This window comes from Lemur catta, chromosome 2, assembly GCF_020740605.2.
Source record: "Lemur catta isolate mLemCat1 chromosome 2, mLemCat1.pri, whole genome shotgun sequence".
Lineage (NCBI taxonomy): Eukaryota > Metazoa > Chordata > Mammalia > Primates > Lemuridae > Lemur > Lemur catta.
In genome coordinates this window covers 121,258,489-121,286,128 of record NC_059129.1, presented here as the reverse complement: position 1 = coordinate 121,286,128, position 27,640 = coordinate 121,258,489, and the positions used below count along the sequence as shown (strand labels likewise).

Genomic DNA, 27,640 nt, shown 5'->3' with positions numbered 1-27,640 from the left:
CATGCTCTACCTCTGACTCACCACTTACTAGCTGTAAGAACTTGGACAAGTTACATAATCTAACTGTGCCTCAGTGTTCTCAATTGTAACATGGAATAGTGTCCGTCACAGTGTAATGTTAAGAATTAAATAATGTATAAAAAGTACTTAGCACATATATCTGGAAAATAACACAATGAATGACAGTGATTATTGATGAAATAAGTTAAAATTAACAGGCAGATGAGAGATTTCTTAGCATCATTTCCTTTGCATACCTTACAGCCCTGTTACTGAGCCATCTGGACACCACCAGGTTTTCTCCTAGGTTCCTAGTTACTTACCCCAACATCCATTCCACCCTGCCCTTCATAATGACCAGAACCCAGATGTCTAGCTGGGCACATTGTGACAGAAATAAAATATTCATACTATAGTTTTCAGGCTCCCTGGCAACAGGTATAGCCAAGTGGCCACATGACTATGTTCTGGTCAATGAACATAAAATGAAATGGTATGTGTCTTTTGGGAAGTCTGCTTACAGCGACCAACTAAACCAGCAAGGACTCCTTTTGCCTTTCTGCTCTTCTTCATTCTTGCTGCCTAGAGTTTGGATGTGAGAGCTGGAGCTCAAGCAGCCAATTTTGGACTACGAGACAATGAGGATGAGGATGAGACAACAGTAAGAAAGAAGTGGCTGGGGTCTTTGAGATGCTATAAACCTCCTTATCCTGCACTTCTTAATTCCAGACCTCATGAGTGTGAGAGAAAAATCAATTGCCCTCATGCTGGATTTTTGTTATATACTGTCAAACCTAATCCTAACTGCTACACATACCTCCGAGGATAAGCTACAAAAAGCAACTACATAAGGAGAAACTTCATATGAAGAAACTATATCAAATTTATTGTTTCACAACAATTTCTTTTTACATCAAACAGGCTAAAACAAATTGACCTAGATTATGAGTTCCAAACTACTAAACAGCCTAAGGAGACAACACAACGATAAAATATAAGCTAAAAATAAGTCAAGAAGGAAGGGGTAAAGCAAATCTTTGTGAACGCAAAGCCTTGAAATAATTCAAAATTGATGACTGTTTCCAACATTCCAGCAACTAAAATTTTAAAAATTAGGACATGGCAATAGTTCATCATAAGTGTTCATATTTTACATAAGTAGCCTGGCAAGCAGGCTCAGAAAATAACTGTTTTAATAAAAAGCTTCCTATTAAAAATATAGTATGAAAAAGTTAGTACTTTAAAAAAGAAGTACCCTACATGAAAGATCTCATACTTTTTGAAGAAGTATGAAAAAAAGACCCATTTGCAATCAGTTTATCTACCTTGTAGAACAAGAGAATATTACTGGATATTAACAAAGACTCACTTTTTAAAGCTAAACATATTATATCCCTTTTAGATAGGATAACTAGATGGCAGTCCAGTGAAATAGATAAATCTCAATTTCTACAAAGCATCTATCATATTCCTTGTAGTTTTAAGGTAGTTAAATAATTTATTAATGAGTAAAAAAAGGTCTACCTGAGTTAACAGTAGTAGTTCAAAGGGCTTAGGTTATTCCTGAAAATACACACACATTAACTTTATTTAAATTAAAACAACACCACCACAACAGCCACAGGAAAGACAGTGTAAACTAATTCCCACTAGGAAAGAAATATTCCAAATTGTTTACTATTATGTTATCTATAGTTAAACATCAGGATCATCTATTTCTCCTAATAAACTATAAGCTTTTTGGGGCCAAGGCTATGTCTCAAAGGTCTACACATTCCCATGGCTCAATACCATATCTGACATACAGTAAAATGTTCCATTATTATTTAGTGAATAAATGCTATAAAATCCAACATTTCAATCTCCTGTCTATAATAAATTTCTCATCTACCTAGAATTCCAAAGTATTTCTTTTAATTCTAGGCCTGGAAAAAACTTGTTAGTAAGGCTGAAACTTAACTTTCAAAGCTACCTAATAGGTAGTATACTTTATATTTCACAGTGGTTTATATATAAATTTTTGATGTTGTTGTTTACTGGCTTGTAGTGCTCCAAAGAGAATGTGTTTAAGCAACTCCACAAAAAATACAGTATTTCAAAGTGACATTTAAACTCACAAGGCTGTTAAGTCTGCTAGCCATAGCACTATAGTATAACATACTTAAGATATACAAAAGGGCAAAAAGAATACTACAATGAACACCTATGTACCCACTATTCAGCTTAAAAAATAAACCTTACGATACATACAACTGATGTCTCCCTATGCACTTCTCCCAAATCACATCCTCATCCTTCCCCTCTAGAGAGAAATTCTACTCTCAATTGGTGTCTTATCACTCTTATATATTACTCTTAAACTTATTACACATATACAGTCTCTAAACCCAATTAAGTCATGATTTTTAAAAAGTATATTGATGGATTTAGTTTGCTAATACTCATTTAGCATTGATACAGCTATGTTAATAAGTAGAATTAGTCTATAATATCGCTTTCTTGGGCTGTCCTTATCTGATTTGAGTATTAAGGTTATACTAGACCTGTGGTCCCCAACCTGTTGGCCGCAGACTGGTACTGGTCCGTGGCCTGTTAGGAACTGGGCTGCATAGGAGGAGGTGAGTGGCAGGTGAGCAAGGGAAGCTTCATCCATATTTACAGCTGCTCCCCATCACCTGCATCATCGCCTCAGCTCCACCTCAGGTCATCAGGCATTAGATTCTCATAAGGAGCACAACCTAGATCCCTCGCATGTACAGTTTACAGTAGGGTTCATGTTCCAGTGAGAATCTAATGCCACTGCTGATCTGACAGGATCTGGAAGACAGTTTAGAAGACTTTATCCAAAATTGTTTGTACTTGTTTTTTGTTTGTTTGATGAATTTTAAAAGACTAATTCAATTTTTAAGAGTTTTAAGACAATTAATGCCTTCTATTTTCTTCTTGAGTCAGTTCTGTTAAATTAAATTTGCCTGGGAAATTTTTCATTTCTTCTAAATTTTAAAATTTACTGGACATATAATTCTTCATGATGTTCTCAATAATCTTTTAAAATCTCTGCTGTAGCACATTTATCCTTTTTTCATCCTAGTATCACTTATCCCTGCCTTTCATCCTCCTCATCAATCTTAATGAAAGGCTTTTCTATTATACTTTGGTAAGTTTCTTCAAAGAACAAACTTATCAGCAGTTGATCCTCTCTTAAATGTTTTTGCCTATGTCCATCATTTCCTTCCTTCCACAGATTTATTCTATTCTTTTCCTAATTTCTTATATTGGAAAAAATGTAAGTTGAATGCTTAATACTTTAGTTTTTAACCTTTTCTCTTTTCTTGTACGAACATTTCAGGCAATTATAACCCAGAGCCTTAGGTGTGACTTCAAAGTTGGATGTATAATGTTTTTCATTATCCCTTGATTCTAACACTATTTACATTTCCATTATTATTTTTCTTGGACTATTTATTTATTTATTTAGAAATTCTTTGCCATTCAGAAATACATGTTTTCAAAGAATGAGATACCACTTGCTAATATTGGCAAACATCAAACAGTGTCAATGAAGGTGTGAGTAAACCAGCATTCTCTCATAACTTGGCACAAAAATTTTTACAGGAGACAGACTGGCAGTGTGTACCCAGATGTGCATGTATGTGGAATGGTAGTCAACTGGTGTCTTGAGAAATACTTGGATTGAGCAAAGTATAAATAAAGACTATACACTGCAATTTTGTTTAGAACAGAGACAACCTATATGTCCATCTAAAAGAGAATGGTTAAATAAAGTATACCATAGTGTCACATAACAGACTACTAAATAGATTTTATTATATAAATTACAAAACTACATGGATGTGGACAGAGGTCCATAATGTTTGTTAGAGTAGAAAAAAATATGTCTGATAATGAGCTCATTTTGGTTTATATATCTACATTTGCATTTATATACTTAAAACTGCCAAAATGTTAACAACTATTCTACTCAGAAAATTGGCATATCGGAGTGACTTTTCTTTTTGATTTTTTTTTTATTTTTCTGTAGAGTCTGGATTTTAAAAAAACAATAAATACATATTAGGTTTACCATAAAAAAAAGTTATTTCGACTTTGATTTAAATATAAATATCAAGAATTTGCCCACTGCCCAAGGCCTAATATTAAGACATGGTTTGATCAGGTGTTTTGTCCTGTTTCTCAAGTAAATGGCCGGTATGAGTTTGATTTGTCAAATATCTCCTTCAAAATTCAAATTTGCAGCTGTCCTACCTTCAGGAAATGTTGCATTTCTAGGTTTCTATTAAAATGCATCACAGAAGTTGAAGCAGCTGCTTCTTTGCTCGATGACTTTATTGACAAGAACACATCTGTTATTTTAGGTCCTCTGACCTTCTAGAGGTGTTGAAAACCAATTCTGCAGCAACTACAACAAACAGCAACCTTAAATCATCACCTGGAAAATACTGCCACCTCCTGGCTTTTAAGACAAATTGCATCAAAGACTACAACATTTTATTAATAAATTTACCAACACGAGAAAAGATATTTAAACTGAAGGACCACAATAAACACTGTCATAAAAACAAAGCAAAAATAACCTTAAAACCTAATTGAAAACCAAAAATTAAAACTAAATAGACCTGAGATTACAGAAAGGTAGAATCTAGCTACTTTAAATGTACTCAAGTTGGAACTGAGGATACCGAGGGAGGGGCCTCAAAGGTTTAACCACAAAATTACCATCCATGGCTTGAAAAAAATGGCAGAAGCAGGGGAAGACTGATTTGCAAACACAACATAAACTATTCAGTCTTCTAGAGAAAGCTCTTTTCTGAAAGTAAGATATGGATCCAAACTAATCTCATATTCTTTATAAATCTCCTGAAATAGCAGATGAGGAAATAGACATTTTGTGTCCTGATTCTGACACATTACTTTACAGTCTTTCAACATATACCTGTGACCAAGATGGAGGAAAACCTAATATTTTGCCTTTGGAAAGAGGAATGTTCTCTCACATTTATTTGATAGTATAGCATAAACTTTACAAAAGGGGGCTCTGACCTAATGTTTACATTTAGCTATGTGACACTGTGTCAATTATCTAACCTCTCTCTAAATCTTCATTTTCTCTCTATAAATTGATGATATTATCACCTGTATCTCCCAGGATGCTTTTAAGGATTACATATGATTATTAAGTATCAAGTATGTCAAGTACATAGCATACAGCATGTGCTCATTAAATGGTAGCTATTATTGTTTGATGGATTCACAGGTAGTTGAATATTGTAAGCAAATGGTATTATTTAATGAACTGATGCAAAATTTTAGAACAGTCACAGGTACAGATGAAAAAAAGAGGATCATCATAGGTTAGGCAAAGGTCAGCACACTACAGCCAATGGGCCAATGCTTGTTTTGTAAAAGTTTTATTGGAACACAGCCATGCTCATGTGTTTCTGCAATGACATGGCAAGCTGAGTAGTTGTGACAAAGACAGAATAAACCACAGCTTAAAATATTTACTACCTGGCCATTTAAGAAAAAGTTTGCTGGTTACTGGGCTAGCCCAATGAGGCACTATCATCAAAATCAAATTTAACACTGATAATGTAAAGCCCATATTTTTTACTAAAATGAATAAAATGTCTATATATAACATAGTCCTTGATTGGACCCTGGTTTGAATAAACCAGTATAAGAGACATCTGAGGTCGGGCGTGGCGGCTCACGCCTGTAAACCTAGCACTCTGGGAGGCCAAGGTGGGTGGATTGTTTGAGCTCAGGAATTCGAGACCAGCCTGAGCAAGAGTGAGACCCTGTCTCTACTAAAAAAACCAAAGAAATTATATGGACAACTAAAAATATATATAGAAAAAATTAGCCGGGCATGGTGGCACATGCCTGTAGTCCCAGCTACTTGGGAGGTTGAGGCAGGAGGATTGCTTGAGCCCAGGAGTTTGAGGTTGCTGTGAGCTAGGCTGACACTACGGCACTCTAGCCTGGGCAAGACAGTGAGACTCTGTCTCAAAAAAAAAAAAAAAAGAAAAAGAAAAGAAAAAGAGAAAGAAAAAGAAAAAAAAGAGAAAAAGAGACATCTGAGGGAAATTTGAGTGATCTGAGTGGATCTGAATGGATCTGCATGATAGATATTAGGGAATAACTGTCAATTTTGTTAGGTGAGAACAGAACAGTTATGTAGACAACATTTATTTTTTAAGAGACGTATATTAAAATATTCGGGGGGAATGTCATATCTGTAATCTATTTTAACTTTAAAATACAGGTTATCTTTCACTATTTGAACTCAGTAACAAAGAAATTTGGATAAAGTTTCAGACGACTACTTTGATGTCTGGAATCTTGCCACAGGAACCAAACAAATTTGTACAATCTATTCTGAGATAAATCATAGACCTGGATGGTAGTTGTAAGAATATTTTAGAACCAAAAATACTGTATTACTGCTTCATCTCTTAACAATTGTTAAATCTAGGTGACAGAAATTACATCCAACTAAGAGACAACCTACAGAATGGAGAAAATATCTGCAAACTATACATCTGACAAGGACTTAATATCCAGAATATATAAGAAATATAAACCATTCAACAAATAAACTGATTAAAAAATGAGCAAAAGACCTTAATAGACATCTTCCAAAAGAAGACATACAAATGGCCAACAGGCATATAAAAAAATGATCAACATCACTAATCATCAGGAAAACGTAAATCAAAACCACAATGAAATCAAATATAAATCAAAACCACCTCACTCCAGCTAGAATGGTTATTATAAAAAGAGGAAAAAGAAAAGTGTTGGTGACAATGTGGAGAAAAGGGAACAGTTATACGCTGTTGGGCGGGACTATAAACTAGTACAGCCATTATGGAAAACACTATAGAGGTTCCTCAAAAAAGTAAAAATAAAACTACCATATGATCCAGCAATCCCACTACTGAATATATATACAAAGGAAATGAAATCAGTATGTCAAAGAGATAGCTGCACTCTCAAGTTTACCATAGCACTATTTACAATAGCCAAGATATGGAATCAACCTAAGTGTCTAACAACAGGGATGAATGAGTAAAGAAAATGTAAATATTATGCAGCCTTAAAAAAGAATGAAATCTTGTCATGTGCAATCACATGAATGAACCTGGAGGACATCATGTTAAGTGAAATAACCTAGACATAGAAAGACAAATTCCACATGATCTCACTCATATGTGGAGTCTAAAAAGAAAAAGTTGATACCACCACAAAAGCAGAGAGGAGAAAGTAGAACAGTGGTTACCAGAGGCTGGGGAGGGGAGGATAAGAAGAGGTTGGTCAGTAGGTACAAAATTACAATTAGATAGATAGGAGGAATAAGTTCTAGTGTTCTAGTACACAGTAGGATGACTATGGTTAACAGTAGAGTATTATGTATTACAAAACAGCTAGAAGAGAGGCTTGCGACTGTTCTCACTACAAAGAAATGACAAATGCACAGGGTGATAGATACACTAACTATCCTGATTTGATTATTAAATAGCATATATATGTATCAAAACATAAAATTATATCCCATAAATATGTACAATTACAATGTGTCAATTAAAAATAAAAATCTTGGTGACATATACATGAATGTTCATTACACTACTCTCCCTACATTTGTCTAAAAATTTCCATAGTAATTTATAAAAGCTGTTTAAGATAAAGACTTTCCTTCACAATAGGTTATATTTAAAACACGGGGTTTTAAATATACTGTACTGTATTAATTTTTTTAAAAAAGCCACAAACCTAGGTTAGACAGGAGTATCCAGATGAAAGTAAGTAATAACCTCTGCTACTGAAACATCTAGAATATCCTGAACTTATTTAAAGCAGGTGCTGATATCCAGAGGCAAGTCGGACAGTATGGAATACAAAAACAGCTAGCTGTGTGAGGAAAATCTCAGGATATTTAGCACAAGAAAGGAAAGACAGCTGTTGTTCTCAAATATCTCAATAAAAAAAGGAAACTGACAAAGTCAAAGTCACATGGAAGACGATCTCATGAAGCCACACACACAAAATAACACATACCTCCACTGCAAAGTAGTGGGCTCCACAGCAGATTAAGTGTCAAAAAAAGGGGAGAGTTAAGCTGGGTGTGGCAGCTCATGTCAGTAGTCCCAGCTACTTGGGAGGTTCAGGCGGGAGGATCATTTGAGCTCAGGAGTTTGAGGCTGCAGTGAGCTGTGATCTTGCCGCTGCACTCCAGCTGGGGTGACAGAGCGAGATCCCATCATAAAAAAATAAAATAAAATTTTGGAAAAAATTTTTAAAAGGGAGGTAGAGCTAGATAATTAACCGACAGGAGTGTTATGAGTCTTCTGTTAGATGAGATGAGACTAGACTGATGGTTTTTAAGATCCCATCTAATTCTAAAATCCTGGGAGTCTAACATATTAGATGAAGGCACATAGACACATTTAGGAATTACACACTAAATTTCCATTTTAATTCTAGAACTATTCTGTTAGTTTAGAAAATTTATCATCACAGTTCTGAACTGCCCAGTTTCCCTTCAACATGCGTTTGTGTTCAAAGAGGCAGTAAAGGGAGAGAGTCAGGTAACACTAAGGGGCAATAGCACAGGCAGAAGAACAAAACTGGAAAATTTTAACTTGTTTGGCAGGGTGATATTTTATCAGGAAGACATTTTTGTGCCTGGCCCAAGAGCTTATACTTTAGGAGTCAGTCCATAGGGCTGGCATTTTTGTAGTCCAGCCACATGAAGAGAATTTTACTAACAGAATGGCTGGCCACAAAAAACTCTGTATTTTCCAAAGAAAAGGATTATATATTACACTGCTGGTAAAACATTTAACAAATGCTTAAGTAAAGCAAAAGTATTTGACGGACAAAATCATCATTACATTAAGTTAAACAGAAAGTTAAATTATCTTCCCCTCATATGTCTCCTCCTACTGTCTATTAGACTCAATCTAATACCAAGTCTGAAGACTGGTAAGCAGATAGCATTCATATGAAATACTTCCATCAAAATGAATTGCTATGACTTTAAAAAATCTACATCGAGGAAGCAACAAAGATACTAATTAATTAACAACTGAGATTGCCAGCAACTACTAAAAAAAAAAAAAAAACCAATAAGGAGTATATTTTATGCTTCAGGCAATGACAGTATTTGTAATGGTTCCTAAGAGGTGGTAGGGAAAGATTTGAATAATGCTGATTTTCTGAATGAGTGCTTACGGAAGGATAAATTCAATGATTTACACTCTCTTGCAAAAGTTCTGGTTGAAGAAATGAAATATCTTGCAATGTAAGAATACATAATCTAATACCTGTCCCATCTTAATAGTGTTTAAACCGTACCCTATTTAAGAATTTCACTGTTTCAACATATACTAAAATACATCTATACAGTAAGAAAACGTGGATGTTAAGATAGTAGACATGGATCCTAATGTAAGCTATATGACAGGGGACTGGTTCTGAACTGCCCTATTCTCATTTGTAAAATAAAAACAATACCATTTACTTCCCATGCTTATTTTCAAGAATTAATGAGCATCTCACAAATTATAATACACTTTAATAAAGTAATGCCATATTAGTCAATGTTAACATTAATATTAATTTAACTAATATATTATTGTAGATAACAAGGGAAAACAATATTTTACTGAATACAACTTTAAATTTGGGGATTCAAACTCAAAGATGAGAAATTTGGCATATTGATTCCTTATTATATGAAAGCAAAATTTCTTTTGCATAGATTTCTTAATATTTCAAATAAATGGTCTTAATACACAATTTTTAAAGAAAATAGCATGTTATTTTCTGATTACATAAGAAACAGTCATACATAATCCTAATCATAGTGACAATTATTGTTTTTTACTATCGTCATTTGGGCACATGTTTTCAGGCTGCTAAATCCATATATTTATCTGTATATATTAAACAAAATTGGGAGCATATACATATGCTACCTTATCTAGTCACTAAAAGATTTTGTAAAGATCCTTGACAACCTGAGATATGAGAAGCAGGAGTACTGAATTAATTGATTTTCCTTGAATACTAATGAGGGTGAACTTTTCGAATACAGTCATGTGCCGCATACCAATGTTTCAGTTAATGATAGACTGCATAAAAGACAGTGGTCCCATAAGATTATAATATTATTAATATAATTTTTACTGTACCATTTCTATGTTTAGATACACAAATACTTAGCATTGTATTATAATTATCTACAGTTTTCAGTACAGTAACATCCTGTACAAGTTTGTAGCAGAGGATCGACAGCCCATACCCTATAGCCTAGGTGTATAGAAGGCCCTACCATCTAGGTTTCTGTAAGTAAATACACTCTATGATATTCACCTAACAATGTATTTCTCAGAATGCCTCCCTGTCATTAAGTGATGCATGGCTGTATTATTAATACTAACCATTTGTATTTCCTTGAAGTTAACTGTCTCATATCCTTTGTTCATTTTCATTCTAAGATTTCTTATTGACTTATAAAAGCTCTTATATATAAAGAATATCAACCTTTTGTCAGCTTAATCTATTCCTTCTGCTGAAAATGAATTATCCCCACTTCTACATGTGGCTCACTCCCACTTTTAGAGCTCAGCATCACCTTCATTTGATCAATTCTATAACAATGAACAGGAAATCTAAGTGTTAGGCCCCATACTAGGGGATAGGGATCCAGCAGTGAACACATCTAATAGAGGAATGGCAGGTGTTCTCAGCTCTGAGTTAACAATATGAGCTGTTCGGACCTGAAGGAGGATCTGGACGGCTAGGGTGGGAAGAGTGAAAGGAAAAATGGCATAAGAAGAGGTTGGAGATATAGGGAGTGGTCAAATCATGCCTTCTATGCCATGTTAAGGATTTTCAATTTATCCCACGAGCAATGGTGAACTAAAAGAGAAGCAAGATGGGAGGCTGAGGTGGGAGGATTGCTTGAGGCCTGGAGTTAAAGACCAGCCTGAGCAACACAGTGAGATCCTGTCTCTACAAAAAATTAAAAAATTAGCCAGGTGGTGTGACATGCACCTGTAGTCTCAGTTACTTGGGAGGCTAAGGCAGAAGGATTGCTTGAGCTCAGGAGTTTGAGGCTGCAGTGAGCTATGATGATGCCACTGCTCTCTAGCTCTCTGGAGGTGACAGAGTGAGACCTTGTCTCAAAAAAAAAAAAAAGAGAGAGAGAGAGAAGAAATGACATCATGTATTTGCATTCCAAAAATACATCAACACCACCTTTGCAATGGAAGAACGGACTAGAAGAGAAGTATGGGTAAGGAAACCCAGTCAGGGTCTAATGCAGCAGTCCAGGTGAGAGATTAGTGTGGTACTGGTTAAAAATGAAAAGTAGTAGAGAGGAGAGACATTTTTAGGACAGAGCATGAACAGAGCTTTGTGACTGAAATGGAGATGGGTAAAAAAGACATGGAGGATTGTTCCAGGTTTGTGGCCTAAGATATTATTTACTGATATAGGAAACAATGGAGGGAGGGCAGATTTGTAGGAGAGATGGAAGAAGGAGGAGGGGTTAACAATTCCCTTTTGGACATTTTGAACTGAAGGAACTTTTGAGACATCCGAGAGGAGACACAGAGCAGACATTCAGCTAAGAGTCCATTGCTCAGGATAGGTAGGTCTAGGTCTAGATTGGAAATGAAAATTTGGAAATCTGAGAAGAGAATTAAAATCATCATGGGTAAAATTAAAAAAAAAAAAATCAAAGGAACTAAGAAATCTGATCCCAGAGACTAAGCCAGAGTATCCCTATTCTGAGTCCCATACTATACATACCTCTATCAGGGCAGTTTCCACACTACAGTGGAACTATGGTGAAATATTTCCTATTCATATTTCTCCTTGGTAGATAATAATTCCTCAGAAGCATGATGAAATCTTATTTATTTCATACCCCAGGCTTGGCATAGTTCCCAAGGCACTAAACACACATTAAGTAAAATGTAGAGCTTAACCTTAACTGTTAGCTTTAGGCTATTAAAATACAATGTTTACACACACACACACACACACACACACACACACACACACACACGTTTAAGAACTCAGCAGACTGCTTGGGTTAAATCCAGATTGTTACTCTTAGGAGCCCCTTAGGAGCCATATGACTATGGGTAAGTTATTTAACATCTTTGTGCCTCAATATCCTCATCTGTAAGATAAGGCACATAACAGAACCCATCAGAGTGTTATGAAAATTAAGTGAAATGTCACATAAAGTGCCTAGCATGGTACTTGCATACAGTAAACATTCAAATTTAGCTATTCATTACTATTATTATCTCCTTTCTTCATATTTCATGACAGAGAAATGTTCAAAAATGGAAAGGATTTCTAGTTATTCATTGCAGTCCTCAAACTTTGGAACACAAAAACAGATCATGTTCCTTGAAATTTAAAAGCACGAGGTAAAAATAAAGACTACAATTTTGATGTATCTAGTAAGTGAAATTCATATTGGAAAAAAACCCTAAATTTAACACCGAATTAAAAAAACTCTCTAATAATAACAAAACCATTTCAAACCAAAACAAGTAATTGTTGACTGTGGGGTTTTTTAAGGAGGGGCAGGGAAGGTGGTGAGAGAAATAGGAGTATACAGGGAGAAAGACTGACCAAGACTACTACATATTGCAAAAGACATTTTGCTAAATTTTACTTAGTTAGGTACCTGCAAAAGCAGGAAAATTGGAAGCACAACAGGTTTGGATATTCAACTGCAACAAAAGTTTATGATGTTCATGTCATTTAAATTGTGAGGTATCAGTTTTCTTGAGTAGGGCTTATATGTGTCCCTGTTACCATATTATGGACTACTATTTTAAAAACTGGGAAGTTTTCTCTGTTTACACAAAAGCTTGGTATTTGTCCTAAGTTACCCATAGTAAGTGACTAAAATTTGTGAGCCTAATTTAGCAATTAAACCAATGGTAATAAAACAGCGTAATTTTTTTAAAGGTTATTTTCATTTGCAAGTATAAATGTTAATTTACTAGGTAAAAGACCTAAAAGACCTAAAAGACCAAAGAAACCCTCTTTTAGCTTCTGCTTGGTGTCAGGGTTGGCATACATCCAGATCAAACTCCTCTGTGTTCTGATTTTTATTTCAAGGATGTGAATGCAGGGTTCAAACTTGAATCACTGATAATTCATCGAGAATTTAATCAAGAGAACACACTGCAAGGAGAAAACATGACGGGTGAAATTTCCTGTTTTGATAGTTTCCTTTCAACTGCTTTTGCAGGCAAACTCTTCATATAAAATGCTCTAGTGTAGGCAACCTGTTTAAGGTCTACATCATCGATGAATGCCATTATATTTTATTTTATTTTATTTCAGAATTTTACGGGGGTATATACATTGTGGTTACATAATTTGCTTTTGTACAGTTTGAGTCAAAGATATAAGTGTGCCCCTCTGCATGAATGCCATTTTTTAAAAAAAGGTAAGATTATGAAATTAGCTACTTGGGAAAATGGTATAGAGTTCAAACTTTTCTGGTTTACAAAACAGCAAAAATAGAATAAAACACACAAACAAAACAAACATGATTACAGGATGAATACTCTTTCCACAGGTAAGTATCATTAAGAATTTCTTATTTTACTGAGAACTCATCAGATCTAAGTAACTGGTTGAGGATTATGTCATTCAAAAAAGATAAATATGGAGAACTTGACTACAAAGTAGAAGAAAGCCACACTTTTTTTTTTTAATTTGAAAGGAAAGTCTGTGAGAAAGAGAACATTACTAGCACAACAGCAAGATGAGTAATGTGATGATAACATACAAGTAAAAGAAACGGCTTTTACATAGAACACACAACAAGAGGTATCAAGAAGCTTTCTGATGGGAACACTGGCTCCTAATTATTAAGAAAAAGACAAAAGAAATAAAAACTATGAAGAAGCTCACTCCCCAAACATATTGATTTAATTGACCCTAGTTTCTAAAACATTTCCAAGATGTTTCTAATGAGTAGCTAGTTGAGAACCACTGGGCTGAAACATCTTAATAAGTAATGAAAATAATGGAATTTCCCTTTCAGTAAATCTCAAAAATGGGCTATATTTTTATATATTAGTACTATTTATCATGGAGAACATCAAGATTTCTACACTCTGTTTACCATGGCTTGTTTCCTGGACTTCATTTCATGCTCTAAACCTGCACAATCTGCCTTTTGCCTCTACAGAGTACAAAACGTCACAAATGAACGGCTCATTGCTGAATCCAATGGTGCAATTGAATCTCTCTTCTACTAGACCTCTCCAGAGCATAAAGCACCACGAATCTCTGATCCTCCAAATTCTCCCTTGCCATGCCCTTCCCCTGGCTTCTGAGGCCCCTTTCCTAGGTTCTCCCATCTCATATACTTCTGTATGCTCCTTAAATCAGAAGTTCTTAACTAAAGTCCATGCCAGTCCCTGAAAAGCTCAACAATAGGTTCCAGAGGTTAGGAACTTCTTGAAATTGTATATACACAAATCTGTGTACCTGAGGAGGCCATTGTTTTCTTCACATTCTCAAACAAGTTTAAGATCCCTGAAGGTTATAAACTACTGCCTTAAATCCTTTTCCTCTTTAAGCTTTCCAGGTTTCAATTGCTATCCATGAGCTTACGGCTGGCTCCTACATCAATCCTGACTTATCAGAGACTTGCATCCATATTTTCCACCATCTATTAGGCAAATCTATTGAATTAAACAACACATCTAAAACAAAACTCATAATCCCCTCAGAAGATCTTGCTCTGTCTCTTCTTGATTTCAGTGACTGGAGTCACCATTCAACACTCATTCACCTGAATCAGAAATTTCAGACTCACCCTTCATCTCTCATTTTGCTTCTATACCCAGTTACTTCTAATCTAGCTTCTTTTCTGCATGCAAAGCAACAATGTTTTATTTTAGGCCCTCTCTCATGTCTTCATGGCTACAGCATTCTAAAGGACTTCTCTGCTTGCAATCTCTGTGATCTAGTCCATCCACCAAATAGCTACCAGAATTATCTTCCTAATTGTGCCACATTTCTACATAAAGAAACATCTCTTGGCTCTCTTAGATGGACAACATAGAACCTCATCTGCTTGGCTTGGAATGCAGTGCACTTCCCACCTCCAATCTTCCTCGTATAACCTCATCTTCCACTTCCAACACACCTTAACATTCTCAACTTTATATCAAACACCATTCCTCCTGTACTACTAGCAGACTTCTTCATGATCTTATAGCTGCCTAAAAATGCCCTTTGCCCACTCCTTCAACTAACAAACTCTTACTCATAATTGCACATTATATGTACCAAGCCCTGTGGGTAGGCACTGAGAATATAGCTCAGAATAAAATAGTCCGGCAAGGAACCATCATGGCAGTTACATTCCAGTGGAAGAAACAGACAACTAGGCTGGAAATTAAAATAAGTAGAAAATGTGATTTATGGTATAAAGGAAATAAACAAGATGACAAAAGAGAAACTTTAGGAGGCATGATCCAGGGAAGGCCTTTCAAGTTTCTTAGAGATGACAAATGATTCTTAAAATGAGATCCTGGAAGCTAAGAAGTCAGTCATATGAAACACCAGAAGAGCACACCAGCAGAGGGCCCAGCAAATGAAAGCTACTGTCTGTTATTGTAACTGTCTACTAGATTGCAGGCAACAAACTCCTTGAAGAGAACTATTTAACTTAAATGTGTGTCTTTAGAACTTGACTCAGTAGGCAGCACTTGATCCTAAACTCAATAAATAGTTGATGAATTAAATGAATACTTGAAGAATAACTGAAAGAAAGAATTGTGGGGTTGGGGTATAAGTGGAAAGTGCAGACATTTTCACTATAGCAATAAGAATCTCAGTAGTTTCAAATCACTCAAGTTCTCCAATGTGATCCTATTATTCCCTTGTTTCATTTTCTGGTACATTCCACTTAGTGCTCCTGACTGGTTTTAGGTCAGACCCCCAAATCCTGAAGGGCAATTGTGTTCCAGGAGCTTTTACAAATACAGAAATACAATTCTGATGTAAGAAAAGAATCATTGTACTTAATTTAAAGCACACATAGAGACCATCAGCACGTTTTGTATTGCCTTTCTCCTCTCCTAAGTTATTTTCTCCTTTGCTTCACTCCCAAGGGTTCTAAAACTCATCCACATCATAAGGATATTCCACAGCTGCTCGTCACAGAATGGCTACCCTGCCAGGATATCACCCATTCAATTAAACAGGGTTTGCCGATAAAGCCATTATTCCTCTATTTACAAAGTGAGAGTGAAAATACCAATATATAACAAGACAATTCAGAATATGGTTTCAGACATTTGAAACTCTTCTAATTTTAACAGGCCCAAAACAAAAGCCTAGAAAGAATATATGCATTCTAAATGTATACACAATTATCCAAGTAGTTGTACACTGTGCACTAAAGTAGAAGTTTAGATTATTGGCCAGTCAAAAGTTTTCTCTGCTATATGGACATAAAGATTTACATTAGCAATGTGCTGCTAAGAAGATGACAGATTATTCATATAGCTTTTTAATCTGTCGTGCCATGTAGCATCCCTTATCTCAGCCCTCCCTTCCTCTCCTGTTCCCAAAAAAGAGAACAGAGTACCTTTAAGATTAGCACACCAAATTTGTGTTGAGAAAGGTCTAATGAATTGGTCATTGTGCCTTCAACATGATTGTGTCTCTTGCAACCCCCTAATCTGTGACCAGCAAAGATCCTGGAATGTGGTCAACCCACGAGCAATTAAGGGATGCTCATTACAACTTCACTTGATTGTACATGCATACTAGTAACTGGAGATGCCTAAGAAACTCACTGCAGCAAGCAGCAGGTGAGGGAAAAAGGTTTTGTGGCTCAATAAAAGTATACAAAATTTAAAACTATGAAGTGGTTCTTGTTCCACAAAAGCTTCAGGTTCACCAAGAGTCTTAGCTGAGGTTCAAACAAGGATAGGCTCTGTAAATGTTGACCATAGTCATAAAGCAAATACCCATCTTCATATTTGCACTTTTGGGTTACACATTGGCTTTATTACCTTCATATCTGAAAGACAGTAACATCTGTCCCTGAAAAACTATGGTAGAAAGAACACTAGGGAAATATTAACAATGCATTAGACCTTTTGTCTCTAAACAGGCAAGTTTTATTGTGGACAATAGTATTGACACCTTGGAGACCTGTTTCCCTAAAAATTTCCTAACATAGTCTTCAGAGTATTTAAAATTAAAGGAGATGTATGTCTGTATCTATCTGATGAAATAGTCATGATAATTTCCTCTCTTATCTCAGTATGTTTAAGATCTAGAATCCATGATGGCTATGAGAATGTGAATGATATTGTATCAATACTAAATCTGTTCTGGCCAATCTAGTTGCTCAACTAAATTAACAGTATCAACTAGACTTCACTTTCTTTTAACAGGAAAACAAAAATCACACCTCTAAAAACATGTGTATTTACCAACCTCCTTAGTGTGCAGAGGTTTATAATAACCAACTAAAACAAATAAAGCCAGTGCAACATGAAAGAAGACATTATAAACTGTACCCCTGTACATTTAAATCAAATGTTTTAATAATATATTTTACATAAACTTCTATTAATATACATTTTATAAAACTATGTTTCAACTAAAAACCAAGACTTGAATATTAGCCAAAATAGGAAAGAGCAGTTTGCAATTCATTTTGTTTAAGCAGAAATATTTATTTTTCGGTTAGCAGCTTCAAATGTCCATACAACTAAACTAAAACAATTGGACTTCGTTTTAAAAAGGTAGCTATTTCAATAGCAGTCTAAACAAAGCTACTATTATCAAATTATTTCCTTGATTAGGTAGCCTCAGTATTTGGTTTTAGCCTTACCATAAACAAATAATTTTACAATCCTATGTAGTCATTCTTGAGCTACTTGAATTATTGGAGCAAGGCAGCAATTTCAGCTACTTCTAAAATTACAAAAAGTCTATTTAGAACATTTATAGTGACACAGAAAACTCAAGTTAAATGACTTGACACTGACACTAACAAGTTTCAAGTTTACCACCAATTAAGGTTATACAAGTAAAAAACAGTGTCTTCTAAAAAAAGACTAATTCTGTTAAATGAAACCATTGGGGTCTATTCCTTTTATTCAAAAGTACCATACAGCTAAACAAGCAGTCAAGTCCACAGGGAAATAACATTTCAATAGCTACAACACGGTGCCAGGCCAGGCTTTGTTGGCTTTCCTTTTCCAAGAAACAGAGATGTCTCTCTTTACTTAGTCCATCTGCCATAAGTGATAACCAGATGCCTGTGTGACAATTCAAATTTTTTAAAAAAGCACCTCCCCCTCCCAAAACCTAACAGCAGAGATGAGTCCAATAGTCAGTGATCACAAAGACAGAATTTCAACACTTTAGCAGAAAGCCTCTAAACAAAAGAAACAAAGCATTCAAGTGCTCTACAGTTCTCCTTTAATATACTACCTAGTACCACTGCTAGTAGCACCTGCTAATATTAACTCCATAGTGCAGATGAGGAAACTGGGACTCAGGGCAGTGGAAAAACTTATTCAGGCCTATACCACTGATAAAAATGTACAGCCATGATGCTGAACACAGGCAGCTTGTATTCAAAGTCCAAACTTAAGTGTTATACCAATTCTAATCCCGAGAAAATGTAACTGATTCTGATTACAACTGTTCTGTCTCACATGAAAATACTTGGAATTTATCAGGAGGAGGAGGTTAACATTTGATTCTTTGGAAGCATTTAATTAATGGAAGCAAATTTTTTTACTTCTTTTAAGATGCTGTTAAGTCCTTACAAAAACATACCATGGGCCAATCTACAGACACCTGTCTATAGTGCTAAGCATGATTTGATACTAAAGTCATCCGCATATGTCCTGAGAAAATTCTGTTCTTAACATACCATCTGATTCTCAGTATTCTTTCTTAATAGGTGAATACTACATGATGAAAAGTAATCAATAGCCAAACTTTCATGTTACATTTTTTGGTGAAATATTAAATGGCTTCATTATTGACTCTCATATGAAGGCAGATCTGAACTGCTCCAGAAATCACCTTAGTGTGTTTTTTAACATTTACTGGGATCCCTAGCAGCATGCTTCCCAGCACAAAACCAAACATTTAAAACAAATTCCCAACTTCATCATCCTTTCGTCACAGATAAGACCAGATGAATAGAATTTCTGATGTGACTTGATTCCTTTCCACTAATGACATACTTCTGGAATCTTGCTGCTTTTTCACAACTATACAAACACACCCCCTCCATCTCTCTTCTAAAGAAAAGATTGCTTGGCTAATAATACAAAAATCAAATTTGTCTACGTGGCCTGGATGTATATAGTTTCTCACCCTTTTGAAATTTCCCAAAATGATAGTGACAAGAACACACACCATATCTACTCAAGTCAAGGCAGTCAACCATTACTTTTATTGTTTGACTTGATTAAAACAAAGTCCTAAGTTTTGCTGCTTATAATTTGCATCCCTTAAGCTAGGATAAAAATTGAAATTTTAGGCATCAAGAATTAGATTTCAAAAAAGTTCCCCGTATCCACTAGATAAGTCCCTGAAGTGAAATAAAAATAAACATTTATCTCCTTCTAATAAACCAGCTAAGCTTCAAAATATACATGTACAAGACAAAAACCTACAATATGATGGCAACTCATACTCTTGATCCTCAAGAAACTTCTAATTTAGCAGGCATGATGAAATTCATACACCAGTAAGTACAGTACCAGACAGTATGTAATAAAGGATTTAAAATTCAAATTTTTGTCTGCCATGTTTTGTTACCCACCTATGTCATTTCTCTGCTACCTATAAGTACACAAAAAGCATCTGAACACCTCTTTCACCCAGCTTTGCACACCTGACATGGCACCAGGCACATAGAAGGTACAACAAAATGGATATAAATTTAAGGAAATCTTTATTAGTTTAAATGTCACAATATAGCTAAATTTTCAAAGCACCACAAGTTTAGACTCAGAGACATCGTGTAAACATTCTACTATAAATTCTTCTAAATTTAAACTTTATATTTCATAGAAATAATTTCATCACATGGCCTATGATGCAAGAGGAAATAAATTACCCAGGTTATTACTGGCCTCCTTTACCTAAAAAGTCTTCACACCCACTCAACTAGATTATATAGTGTCTGCTGATTTTTAAATAACGTGCCACATCCATGATCAGAAATGACACTCCAAAAATATTCAGCTATATGTTTCATATGTATTTGTCTATTTTATAGCAAATTCTGTACATTCAATCCACAAAAATTTTGATGTGACAATTTTCTATGTGTAGAAAAATTTGTGGAAATCACATAGTTCTCTCAAATTTGGCAGAATGCAGTTTTAGTCATGACTGATTTTAGGAATAATTTTTTTTAAGAATAAGAATTAGGAAAATCTAAGGTTCAATTTAAAACATACAGCAGGCTCTACAATACAATCTTACCTTTAAAAAAGTGACTGTCTATAATTACAGTATTACCACTTTGACGTCTAAAGGTCTAAAGTCTTTTATTCTGGAAAGTTCAAAAATGTTCACATGACTTATTTCAATATAATCTTTTGAGTCTCAGCATCAAGCTCTTATTTGTTGTATTCACAACTGACAGTTATTCAGAATGAATACAGAATATCTGACATGACCACCCCAATTCTCCAAATAAAGGAAAGGGATACAGAAGGAAAAGGCAACAAACACTGTAACATTAATGAAAAGGATGTATGTTGAAAACACCATGTAAGAAACAGAAATAATACAAACAGCATAAAAAATCATTTTTGATTGGGACATGATTAAGTAAAAAGAGGAACTAAGACAACAGCAAACATTGGGAATGCTGGGGCAAAGAACAGGAAAAGCAGAAAATGTATTGTTAATAAAGATGGAAGTTGGGGCTTGACCCCCACTCAAACACAGAAGGGACAGAGGCAATAGCAAATAAGGTCTAGATGAAGTGAGTCTGATGGCAGCCCTGAGGGTGAGCGAGTTCACTAAGATTCACATGCACTATGAAAATCCATGAAAATCCTGGTTTCAACATCTACAGCCTCAAAGTGTGGTCATCTTAGTATCCTTCGAAAAAGAACAGCTATGTGAAAAGATTAAGCAACAGCCCCCAATTCATTAAAGATAATACTACTGCCCTTCTCTTCTTAGAGTATTAAAATGCAATTTAAGTTTCCTAATGTTCACACTTCCCATCCTTGTTAAAGGAAATTGCCCACCTGTTTGGGCATATATGAAATGCCTTTAATAAGAGACACTGGACCTTGATTCCAAATTAAAAGCCTAAAATGAAAATGCCCAAGTTAAAAACTGTATTCTGGCTAGCCCTCATTCAGTAATCAGGCAACCAATCAAGGACACACAGTAGCAAGTCATTACAGTTTTTGATACTGATTTTGAGGGCAGGGAGTATAAAAAGACCAGGCTGGGGATAAGTATGACACCTTTTTGCTTAAGAGAAGCCAGGCTTAGCAAAAGAGGTGGGGGACAAACAGAACCTGTGTTTGACATAACTGCATCTATCAATTAGCAATTTTATTTTCATCTTTAATCTTCAGCTTTATATAAAAAGCTTTGTCCCCACTAGCCACAAAAATAGTGTTACTGCAATATGTATACATGGCCTTTTCAGTGTGCCACAGGAAAACCTTCTTTACTGACCTAAAATGATTTTGGAAAGCATAAAACCATTAAACAGTTTGTGATGTATGGCTAAAGAGATAGCATACACTGATGGGTATTTAAGTGGGCATATCAAACTGTGAATAATTCTTTCAACCAAATAGTGTTAAATGTCATTTCTTGATTTCAGTGAACTGCCATTTTCTCAAACTTTAAAAGAGATTACAAAACTACGCCAGGATGGCTGAACCTTCTTAAATTTCTCTTTTTCAATTTCCCCAGGGAATCTGTCATTGCTTGTTCACACACACAGAAAACCACACCAAGCTTGTTCCTTCCCTTGAGCCACGGTTTTATAGCACTGCTCTTAAGCCTAAATACAGAAAGCTCATGCTTGTTACTGCCAACGTTGCTTTGGAACTGCAGGTGACAGATGCAGCCAGAGAGCTCACAGATGTAGATTGGCTGCAGTTTAAGGCTTAATGCAATGAGTACACTGACAGAGCGTGCAGATGCACATCTCGGCAGCAGGATTTTTTAAAACCGTCATTCCCTATCAGATTTACTTTTAGGGCTCTTATTAGCTATTTTTAAGCACTTATCCCGACTCTCATCCCTCCTTAACTCTACCCACAATTCATTTTCTCTTCCTCGTTTCCACGTCCTTCTTCGTCAAGCCTAATTTTAGTCAAAAATAATAATAATACTAGAATAAAGCGGGGCTGTTGGCATTGCCAGAACCAGGAGCCGACGAAGCCGCTGTTTGAGAGCCTTCCCGCCGCGGCAGAGGCCGCTGAAGTTTTCTGGGAAGCAACGCACGTCTAGCACCTCTGCATGGTCCTCTTTCCCTGGGTGATGGCTCCTAGACATATGGGGACTGTCCCCTGTATTTCCCAGTGCTGGCTTACACGAAAGCTAACCCCACTTTTCTTACCCTACCACCCGGCCGGATAATGCTCCCAGGCAGAGACGCCCCACCCCCACCCCGTTATCCCTAGTGGGATCCCCAACTATCACCATGTCCTCCTACGAAACGAACCCGCCCTCGGCCACCGGACCAGGTTCCTCCACCTCAGCTCGCGTCCTCACGTCACCCGCCCCCGCACCGCCCACCCCCAGCACATCCCCGGCTCCGCACACGGCTGCCCCGCGCCCAGAAGCCCTCACCCGGCACTCAGGCCGCTTAGTCGCCAGCGCTCCCCCCGCCCCGGGTCGCCTACGGGGTTACCGTGGGAAGAGGCGGCGGCGGCAGAGGACCCGGCGGCAGCTCTGCTGCCGGTGGCGTCGGAAGCGAAGGATAAGCTGGAGGACAAGGATGATGATGAGGCGAGCGCGCTCCCCAGTCTCCATGGAACTCCCGCCCCGGCCCGTTGCTAGGAGCCCCCGAGGCTCGGGCTCCGTCTTTCGTGCTTTGTTGTTCCGGGTACGAGGCGGCCGCTGCTTCCCGGCGACAATAAATAGACAAGACGCGGGGGATCATAGAGACAGCGCGCGGAGGCTAGAGCGCCACCGGACAGGACGCTCCTGGGTTCCTCGCTAGCCGCGCACTTCCGGCTCTCACTGCTCCCATCACTTGCCCCGCCCCACCTCCACCCTACCTCCCTTCCCCCGTCCTGATCTCCAAGTCAGGCCCCCAGTGCCCACTGGATTGGCCCGGCCGGTGTGAGTAGGCGGGGGTGGCGCTAAAGGGCGTTGGGCTAGATTTTTTTTGCTTGAGAACCGCTTGAAAATGTTCTGGAAAAACCGTGTGTCCCTTGTATAATTTTAGTTGATATCTAAATATGTGTGCGTAATTTCTGGCGCACAGAATGTAAACGGACTTTTAATTTTTTTGTCGAAACCTTAGAACTTTTTCCCTAGGTCATTCAATTTATACAAAAGGCTCCCCATATAATATAGTTGGTAAATCTAGTCCTTAACGACTTAATGAGACTTATTTTCTGTCTGAAAAAGTCCCACTTCGCTTTTTCAGTCAAAATAAATAGGTTCATTTGCGGTGTCGCGATAAAACTCTAAGGAATTCGAATGCTAATCTTGGAGCAATAGGGGATAATAGGTGACGGATGGAAGGAGGGATGGATAGGAGGGTAGACAAGGTGCGAACGACAGACGGATAGGTGGGTGGATAACGCAGGGAGCTGAGGTCACTTCTCTCGTTTGACCCCTTGATATTCCTTACACGTCTTGGGTCTTGCGGTCGGGATGCTCCCTCGGGGGCCGGGAGGCACTTCGGAGGCTTTTATGCCGGGTAGACGGATCCAGCACGGGGGAAGGTGGAAGACGGCGGCCGCAGTTCAGGACTGGGGCTCCGGGCAGGAGAAGCGGCAGCTCGGGGGAGGGGGCGCTCCCAGGGACGCTGGGCGTCTGGGGACTGCGACCACGCAGCCCTGGAATGATCCGGGGACCCCGAGGGGCGGCCCCTCGCCAGTTTGAACTGCGGCGCTGGGGCCCTTGGGACCCCTCCAGGGGTGGCCTGGGAGGCGCTGCCCGCGGGAGTCGAGTAACCGTCCCGGGAGCGCCACGCCGCGCGGAACCCCGCGGCGCCCCCGACCCCGCGCCCAGGCTCGCGCCGGCCTCTGCTCCGGAGCTCGGCTGCAGCCGGTAGCCTCTGGCCCTGGCTGAGGTCAATGGTAGCCCCGATTTAATTATTAAAAGACCACGCGCGAGGCAGGTCGTGGGTGCCTGGCTTCTGATGGGTGTGAATCGAGGATTAAAAATGAAAATGCCGCTGCCCTTTTGAAAGAGAAGGCTTAGGCTGAATTCTGGGGGATTTGGGAGTGTGCAACGCTGTGGGTATTTAATTATTAATATTTACAGGGTCTTCAGGGATGCCTCTTGATCTTTCACTTCCCACTGTGAGCGTTCTGAAAAATATGGAAGCATTTGAAAGCTCTGTAGAATGATAGAACTTGTTTCATTTTCTATACTAATTTATTTTTCAAGGAATATTAAATAATTATAGCTATGTCAGATGTAACGGAGAAAATGAACAAGAAGCTGGGTTAACGTCTGTGTGGTAGTGGGAAGAGGGCATTTAAAAGGTAACATTTCAGCTTATCTCTAAAAGGAATGTGAGTGGGAAGGGTGTGCATAGAGTGTTCCAGGCAGGGGGGACAGGATATGCCGAGTGCTTGCTGTGCTGGGGTGTTAGCATGACTAGGGCATCAGGAAACACAGCAACAGAAGAGCTGAAGTTGGAGAAAAATTAAGGCCTTGAAACTTCGTGTCTTGTAGACCATAGAAGGAGTTTGGATTTTCTTCCAAGTGTTAGGGAAAGTGGAATTTCAAGCTGGAGAGTTACATGGTCTGATTTACCAAGGAAATAGCAGGGGAAATACTCTTTCCAGTGGCTACTGCTGCTGCTAAAAAGTCAATTTTACAGCAAGGGTGACCAATTCTAAGGTCCTTATGAGGCAAGATACCTGGAATCAAGCATGTCAATTACTTTGGACTCCTTTTTTTCATGGGTCATTCAATAGTTTGCCTCACTGCAATATTCTTCATTCTGGAATTGAATTTGGTTTTGCTGCAAGCACCATTCTCCATTTAAAATGAACTTATTGATTGCTTATATACTATCACATTATCCCTAGGAATACACTATTCCTCTGACCAAGGAATTCACTTCACATTGAAAGAAGTAAGATGATGAAACAAATCCATGGGCTTCACTGCTTTGTAATGTACCCAGTTACTCAGGTGTCAGCTAAGATTAGAATATGCAGTACATGTTATGAACCAAGACTCTTTAATACAGAAATTGATACCTAGAAATGGGGAATTGCAATTGTTGACCCTAAAATGTAGTCAAAATGTGGTAGGGACGGTGAGGAGGCATCTAACCCAGGCTGGGAAAATAGTAAGCTTTATTGGTTATGTCAATGCTACTGAAAATGTCATGTAGAGACCAAAGCCAGCCTGCCAGCTGTACTAGTCAGCAATGAAATAGATATAGGAATTGAGAGGAGTATTTTGTAACTTTTAATAATTTGATATAACAGTGACATCTAAGCATGTGGGCTTTTATATATGAAGATGTTTGTCTGCTATGAGTTGGTAACTAAAAACAAACAAACAAAATTGATCCTTCACCAAAGAGTTTGAAAGACGCTGGTAGATTATTTGTTATGCCAAACAAGGTTCCAGCTAGGGAACCTGACTAACAACAACAACAAAAAAAAATAGGCTATTGGAATATGTTGGCTACTTCTTGCTTCCCTTAGTGCTATGAGAAAGACAAACTGTAGGTCAGCATGGCCTTTCTGAAAGAGATAGGGAATGAAGGGGTGTAAACTATACAGCGTTGTTAAGAGGAGTCCTTTCTGCAAGTGGTTTAGTTATCCTATACTACTAAGGATCACATACTGTCTACTCTGCCAATTGAAATAAGTACATTTTCTGGCCCACATAAAGTTAATATACTAACTAGGAATGCAGAGACCCAGGAGATCAGTGGAGTTGGGGATGCTTCATTCTTTAGAACTCTTCCTAAATATCTTCTGCTATTCCCTCTTACCAATTGAAAAAGGTAATATCCCCCATTACCCAAATTTAGTGGTATACAACCCAAGGGATGGAGTCTGTTACTATAACCTGGCTTCATACCCCGCCTTATTCTCACCCCACCCCCAGAGAGAATCTATGACTAAAGCCGTTGAACTAAGATTTAGGGAGATTGATGGAGTTGCCAGGCTAGTTTCCAAGAGATAGGAACAGGAAGGGCAGGGTCCATATTCAAAGCTCATATCACAGTGAGAGTTCTGATACCAAGCTAATGGATTTCCCTGAATGCCATTGACTGGCAGCCAAGCAAAGCTTTAAGGTATTGCCAGAAACTCCTCAACCTAGCAAAAGGTACCTACTGTTGTGCTATCTTAAAGGCAATGTCCCCGTCTCCATTCCTGGTTGAAAGATGAATTAGGCGGCCAGGGTAGTCCCTGGAGATTTCTTCTCACTGCACCTCTAAGTCAGGATCTTTGAGAAAAGGGAAATCCTGGTCCTTGGATTGGCTGATCTTGATTCTGTGCTGGAGAAATGAAATCCTTCTTACACTTATTACTCTTGTCCAGCAGAATATGGTATGTGCTCACAGCCGTTGTATGTTGCTTTTCCTTTTTGCCTTTTCTCTTTAGTGTTGATTATCCCATTTCCTCCTCATTTATTGTATATTTGTGCATTGGGGATAAATTCATTATTCGTTATTTAGTCACATCGGGACCTGATTAAGCTTGAGAGCATTCAAACACCCTGAACTTGGGGCTGGATTCAGTAGCTGGATGTGACATTGAGTTTTCTCCTCCCACTGGGGAGGGATTGAGTACATTTGCAGTTGCATATGGGATAGCTGATTTATGTTAAGAAGAACTATAGATACAAAGAAAACAGTGTGTGTTCGTGTGTGTGTGTGTGTGTGTGTGTGTGTATGCAAATTCAAGGGCAGCCAAAGAGTGAAATGTGGGGAACATCTTTATTTTGTTAGCCTACTTCTCTCTTCTTTTGGGAAGAGTACTTTTTTCCCTTATTTTGAAGAACTACTCCTCCTCTCTGCCTATCCCCAATCCAATGAGGGTCCAAATGGGAGGTTCAGTAGCCACAGTGATTGATAGGAAGGTGGGTTTCTAATTTGAGCTAGGCCAACTGTATGGTACCTGTGCTGTAATTGATTTGTTACCTTTCAGTTCCAAATTCACTCTTTATGCCTGCTCTGGGAAGATGGATCTGGCCTTTTAAATAGTCTTGTTTTGCTAGCGATCACAATGTTAAGTTCTGTCATACAGAATGCTAGAGAAACATCCAAATAGGACAAGGTTTCCTTCCAGGTTCCAGTGTGCTCCCCCGACAGTCTCCTGTAGCAGGGGAGCCTCTCTAGAATGCACCTTTTGCAGCAGAGCTGGCT

At 37.8% G+C, this 27,640-nt stretch overlaps 1 protein-coding gene and 1 long non-coding RNA gene across 2 annotated transcripts in view; one reads left to right on the top strand and one right to left on the bottom strand.

The window, feature by feature from the left end:
• TBPL1 (TATA-box binding protein like 1) overlaps positions 1–23,174 on the bottom strand; it is a 31,412-nt gene extending 8,238 nt beyond the window's left edge. Inside the window, exon 1 of the mRNA XM_045544402.1 lies at positions 22,973–23,174. The gene's annotated coding sequence lies outside the window, so the exon portion shown is untranslated. The remainder of the gene's footprint in view (positions 1–22,972) is intronic.
• Positions 23,175–23,330: 156 nt separating this feature from the next.
• LOC123633290 overlaps positions 23,331–27,640 on the top strand; it is an 83,354-nt gene continuing 79,044 nt past the window's right edge. Inside the window, exon 1 of the long non-coding RNA XR_006733568.1 lies at positions 23,331–23,406. This is a non-coding gene — a long non-coding RNA (uncharacterized LOC123633290). The remainder of the gene's footprint in view (positions 23,407–27,640) is intronic.